The sequence below is a fragment of the Mixophyes fleayi genome, chromosome 2 (assembly GCF_038048845.1).
Source record: "Mixophyes fleayi isolate aMixFle1 chromosome 2, aMixFle1.hap1, whole genome shotgun sequence".
Classification (NCBI taxonomy): Eukaryota; Metazoa; Chordata; class Amphibia; order Anura; family Limnodynastidae; genus Mixophyes; species Mixophyes fleayi.
In genome coordinates, this window is record NC_134403.1 from 216,023,978 (window position 1) to 216,030,758 (window position 6,781).

The 6,781-nt window shown below is 36.7% G+C and overlaps 1 long non-coding RNA gene across 2 annotated transcripts; it reads left to right on the forward strand.

The window, feature by feature from the left end:
- Positions 1–2,286: 2,286 nt before the first annotated feature.
- LOC142140292 (uncharacterized) lies at positions 2,287–6,350 on the forward strand. Of its 2 annotated transcripts, none has more exons than XR_012688379.1 (3): positions 2,287–2,354; positions 3,069–3,137; positions 6,251–6,350. It is a non-coding gene; the product is annotated as an uncharacterized LOC142140292 (long non-coding RNA). The 2 variants fall into 2 exon arrangements; XR_012688380.1 differs by lacking the exon at positions 2,287–2,354 and adding an exon at positions 2,542–2,844.
- Positions 6,351–6,781: the final 431 nt, after the last annotated feature.

Here is a 6,781-nt window from a genome sequence, read left to right on the forward strand (position 1 = left end):
ATATATATATATATATATATATATATATATATATATATATATGTATAGATATATAGAGATAGATGTACTTGCTCAGTGACCCTTGAAGGTTTTTTTGCAGGTTTCTGCAGGATTATTTATTCTAATTAAGAGCCCTGCCTATGGGCCCCCTTGGCCGTGGGGCCCCCGGGCACCTGCCCATCGTGCACAATGGAAAAGATGGCCCTGAGGTCCAGGCGCTTCACAGAGGAGGAGAATGATGTCCTGGTTTGTCGAGTACTGCAGCACTACGAAACACTGAAGGGTGCAAACACTCAAAAGACCTCCCACAAACAGAAATCAAAGATTTGGATCCAGATAGCCTCAGAAGTGTCAGCTGTTGGTGTTCGTCCCCGAACTGTTGAAGTTTGCCAGAAGCGCTTTCGGTACTGTAAGCGCACCACAAAAGCAAAGATGGCAACAGTTGCAAGGCATGCCAGGGGCACAGGTGGTGCCTAGGCACTGCGCATCAAATTCAAATCGTGAGAGGAGAAAATGCATCAGATTCTCAGGGCTGATCTTTTGGAAGGAGTGGAAGGGACAGTGGACACCCTGGAACCCTCCACTTTCCAGCCACAAGGTATATTTAATTTAACAAGTGTTTTAAACTTTTGATATGATTAACTGATATGGTTACTAAACAATTTTTTTTATTTAAAACTGTAGAAGAAGATACAGCACGCCCCAGAAGAGATGCAAGGGAAGCAGTACCTGGGAAGAGAAAAGCCAGGAGGTAAATTAAAAAACTAATTGAAAAAATCTTATTTTTTTTTAACATGACTTTCATTTCAAAAATAGTTAGTAGGTCAAGATGTATTGGTCTAATGTCTGTTTTATATTTTTTTTAGATTTGGTTTCTTCTCGAAGACAGAAGGGCCAGAGGAGTGGAGAAGGAGAAGGTATGAAACTGTTCAAGAATATATACACATTATACACATTTTTCATTTAGGAATTAGCCAGCTTAGATAACATAGTTTACTGTCCAAATTTCAGTCAGCTAACGCTTCAATTTTTTCACTAATGCAATAGTATTCACATCTATATTTTTCTTAGGTTTTTTACACAAAAAGTAAAAAAAATTTTTTAAAAAAGTATAGCCCTGACCACAGTTAGCGTAACATATATTTTGCCATTTATTTTACGTGTAAAGCAACTGCTTTTATAAAGATAAAGGAAAATCAACACAACAATAGTTACAGCCACCTTTTACATAGTTCACCTCCAATAAATGTATTAGCACAATTTTAGTTTTCATAAATCAGTATTAAACATTCAAAATTTGTTAATCAACACAACAATACTTCAAAGATCTCCTGTTCCCCATAATAAACTTTTTTAGTTTGTAACCCAATTGGTATAAATGTTAATCTGTAAAATAGTTAAACATATATTTGCTCCCAATATATATGATTTTGAATATCGATATAGAGCTAATACTTATAATGTAGTTGATGCCCTGTGTCAATAAAGATACATAAGTGATTAACCAATTATTCCTGTAGCGCCAATATATTGGGTTGTGGTTTAATAATAAACCCACTGGTGGAGACATCACAGAGTTGGGGACACACACACACACATATCTATATATATATATATATATATATATATATATATATATATATATATATATGTATATATATATATGTACAGATGCCCAGTGGAAAAGATGGCCCTGTCAATAGTCCAATTATGAATCAGTTTAAAATGTTTACGATGTTACATTTGGCTATTTTTTTTAAATTATTTTAATCTCTTTCCAAACTAATTTTGAATAGATGTGACATCACAATTGGAAAGTAAAACCGCAGTAGAAGTACTTGGAACGTCTTCAAATACTGGTAAAAAATGTAAGTACTTGTTGTAAAGGATAAGATATGCCACAAAAAATGTGCAAAGCTAATTTTCAATAATTTTTTTATTACAGAACAAGAAAGGCATTCAACAAAGTCTTTTGTTCCTTCCAAAAGTGTTGAACCAAGTAAAAAAGATATTGTATATTTTCCATTACATAATAATGCAAATATCTCCCTCCCTCCCTCTCTCTCCCTCCCTCTCCCTCCCTCCCTCTCTCTCTCCTTCCCTCTATATCCCCCTCTCTCCCTATTTCATACTCAATATAGTAATTTTTCGGTGTAATGTAGATCAACAACATTAACAAATTATCTGCATTTATCTCCTAGCAGTCAAAAAGCAATTGTAAATTAGGTGTTGTACATCCTTTTTTAAATAATGGTAATAATATGTTCCTTGTTTTTCTGAACAATTAACAGCTCACAAAAAGAGAAGAGTGACTGAGGAAGACGTGTCGGAGCATGTTGTAGATGTCCATCAAGGTAATTGTTTCACTTAAGCTTGTATTGGTTTTGATGTGGTTACCATGCAATATTTATTAACAACTCTGTCCATTATTTTTCAGGAAAAAATAAATAAAAAATATATATATATAGATATATATATATATATGTGGCAAGAGCCCGCTACTGCAGAAGCACACGCGTACAACTTCTTCCTTTTTATGGTTCTTTATTGTCAGGATGGTAATAATGTTTTGACACCGTATACTTGCACAGCAATTATGGAGACCCTCAACGCTTACTATACATAGTCCAGCTCTCTGTCCAGATCAGCCAGTTAGCCCAGCGTTGATCTCCCTGAACAATGAAACAAGCAGGGTTTTATACTTGACACTCCTCCCACAGGTCTAGCTTGATGGACAGATGACACACCCACCTTCTCTTTAAAAGGAAACGCCCATCCCTGGCTCTGTTTAGACTACCAGACCCACCCTGTCTGTTTGCTGAGAGGAAGTAGCTTTTAAATCATGTAAGTAAACCAATTTTAAACTACACATATGTTTTTACCTGGTTTAATCTCCACCTAGGTACATAACTGTGCCAATGTTTTACTCTACTTCCCTGCTTTCTCTGCATATTGTCAGCTAAATGCCTCCTTTTGTTACAATATATATATATATATATATATATATATATATATATATATTGATAATGATATGTAAATAATCTCTTCTACTGTATTATTATTTACAGAAGCCCGACACATTGAAGAAATGCCAGCAGAACGGAGAACATCAACGGCGTATGCTGCAAGTCCAGAAGGTATTGTTTATTAAAATTTTGGGATACATATCTATCTATCCATATATATCCATATATATATATATATCGAGGTATCTACACACCATTGAATGCCTCTACCAGCTGTGAATGTATAGGATAGCTCGTCTCACCACCCCACCGCCAAACAAATGAACAAATAGAGGTGGATATATATTAGAGATGGTCACTGACCCCCGTGTTTTGGTTTTGGATTCGGTTTTGGATCTGGATTACCGTCGTGTTTTGGTTTTGGTTTTGGTTTTGCAAAACCGCCATTGCGTGTTTTGGTTTTGGTTTTGGTTTTGTTTGGTTTTGTTTTGCTATTTTTTGGGAAAATCCATGTTTTTGGGCCTAAATTAACCCAATTTAGTGCTCCAACTGTTTTAGAGACAAGTAATCTAATTGTTGAGGTAATAAATCATCCAAAAAAACAGTTTAATTCTTCGTTGGTAGGCCTATTCTACACACAAAACAGATTGTCTTCCTCTCCATCTATGCATATTGGCAATGCAGCCATCGTCTTTGAATGTATATTACACCCTACACTTATAGTTAAATATGTAAAGAAATGGAAAAAGCCAGTTTGGTTTCTGTCTCTCAAGGCCCCCCTCCACTTGTATAAAATAGCAAAAAATTCAGCCATTATAGACTGTACAATATTAATTGACATGGAGAAAGCCAGTTTGGTTTCTGTCTCTCTAGGCCCCCCTCCACTTGTATAAAATACTAAAAAATTCAGCCATTATAGACTGTACAATATTAATTGACATGGAGAAAGACAGTTTGGGGTCACTCTGTCTCTCTAGGCCCCCCTCCACTTGTATAAAATACCAAAAAATCCAGCCGATATAGACTGTACAATATTAATTGACATGGAGAAAGCCAGTTTGGTTTCTGTCTCTCTAGGCCCCCCTCCACTTGTATAAAATACTAATAAATTCAGCCGTTATATACTGTACAATATAAATTGAAATGGACAAAGGCAGTTTGGTATCTGTCTGCATCAGATCCTCTCTCCACTAGGAGTAAAATAGAAAACTATTCAGCCGTTATATAATCTAGAATATAAATAGAAATTGAGAAAGGCAATTTGGTATCTGTCTGCATCATAATCATCAACATCATCATTAGCGCCCTCGTCGCCTACACAAATCTCCCCCTCATCCTCTTCTAATTCCAAAGTGGCATCCTCAATTTGGGTATCACCGGCTACACTCGGGCTATTAAGGCACACATCAGCAGAATGCTCACGATTAGACATCCCACTGTTGGATGGACTCTCCACAGGGATTGTTATCATTTGTGAATCAGAGCAAATATTCTCCTGTAATGCCTCACTGTTATCTTGCAGCTCGGCTTTGACGCGTAACAGTAGTTGTGCACCAATTGTAGGCTGGGTAACTTTTTGGGATCTGCCACTAATAGCCAAAGGTGAAGGCCTCATTCTCTCTTTGCCACTGCGTGTGTAGAATGGCATGCTTGCAATTTTTTTTTTATCGTCACTTAACTTTTGCTCAGTTACACTTCTTTTTCGCTTCAATACAGTAAATTTTTTTTTGGTTTTTGTTTTTTGCACTAATTTGAAAACACTCTGTTGTTTGACATCGCCTTGGCCAGATGACGTACTGGGAACACTAACATCAGGACTGGTGACAGAACCTGGTTGCTCATTTAGATCATATGTGGACTGCTTTGAATCCATTCTGAGCGCAAACCACTGAGGAGTGCTAAAAATTATTGAGTAGATACTGCTGACAGATATGACTTTTGACAGCCAGAAATATTAATGCACAATTAGGGAGGACACCCCAAAAACACTGAGGAGTGCTAAAAATTATTGAGTAGATACTGCTGACAGATATGACTTTTGACAGCCAGAAATATTAATGCACAATTAGGGAGGACACCCCAAAAACACTGAGGAGTGCTACAAATTATTGAGTAGATACTGCTGACAGATATGACTTTTGACAGCCAGAAATATTAATGCACAATTAGGGAGGACACCCCAAAAACACTGAGGAGTGCTAAAAATTATTGAGTAGATACTGCTGACAGATATGACTTTTGACAGCCAGAAATATTAATGCACAATTAGGGAGGACACCCCAAAAACACTGAGGAGTGCTAAAAATTATTGAGTAGATACTGCTGACAGATATGACTTTTGACAGCCAGAAATATTAATGCACAATTAGGGAGGACACCCCAAAAACACTGAGGAGTGCTACAAATTATTGAGTAGATACTGCTGACAGATATGACTTTTGACAGCCAGAAATATTAATGCACAATTAGGGAGGACACCCCAAAAACACTGAGGAGTGCTAAAAATTATTGAGTAGATACTGCTGACAGATATGACTTTTGACAGCCAGAAATATTAATGCACAATTAGGGAGGACACCCCAAAAACACTGAGGAGTGCTAAAAATTATTGAGTAGATACTGCTGACAGATATGACTTTTGACAGCCAGAAATATTAATGCACAATTAGGGAGGACACCCCAAAAACACTGAGGTGTGCTACAAATTATTTAGTAGATACTGCTGACAGATATGACTTTTGACAGCCAGAAATATTAATGCACAATTATGGGGGACACCCCAAAAGCGCTGGGGAGTGCCAAATATGAAGAAAAAATAATAAACCTCTATCCTCCTCTCTGCACTAGCGATTTTGGTTAGAGCAATTGCAAGAACAATATGGTATTCTCTGTCCCTGCTCTAATTAGCCTATGACTACACCCTGCTCTCTCCCTCTGTCAAATGGCGATGGATTGCTGTGGAGGCGTGTATTTATAAAGTTGAAGTATCGCGAGAACCGAGTCCCGAGATCCGACGACGTCACAATGACGTTCGGCCTCGATTTGGATTCGGAATGGGCGGGAGAGTACCGAGCTGCTCAGCTCGGTACTCGGATACCCAAAGTTCGGGTGGGTTCGGTTCTCGGAGAACCGGACCCGCCCATCTCTAATATATATCAACCACAAAAGGTCAATAACCCACAATAAATTTTAAGAATACCCGTAACTCCTCCATATTGTAATGGTTACTATAAAATTTTCAATTGGGTGCAGAGTTAACATATTTTCTTTTGTATTTCTTACAGATATCATTGAAGAATACGTTGATGTCACTTCCAATTGACTGAAAGAAAAGAAAAGGTACCGACTTTGAAGATTGTGAAAAACGTCATATCCAATAAAAAATTAAAAAGAAATTGTTTCTTTTTTTTTTTTTTTTTTGATAGATACACCTTTAGACAAATTCTGTATACATAAAATTCCAAAATTGAAATCAGGTAGAAAAATCACAACAGTTGTGGTGCTACACGTCATGTCACTTTAAGTTCAGGTATGCTACAAAAAAAGTTAATGGGCACTGCCCCTACTCACAAAATTGAGGTCAATGTTCAGTAGATAAGTCTTGGTTGATAAGTTTGGGTATAATCACTATAATTAACCCATATTAATATAGCTGGTAAATTGATGTTTTCATATTTAATCTGTTAAGAGTTGGAGTAACTCAGGTATTTATTATTATTATTATTATTATTATAGGCCTAATTATATTTAACACACTTCACATAATATAGGTGAGTTTACAACATTATCCTTTTTTTGGACCTAACTCCTATATT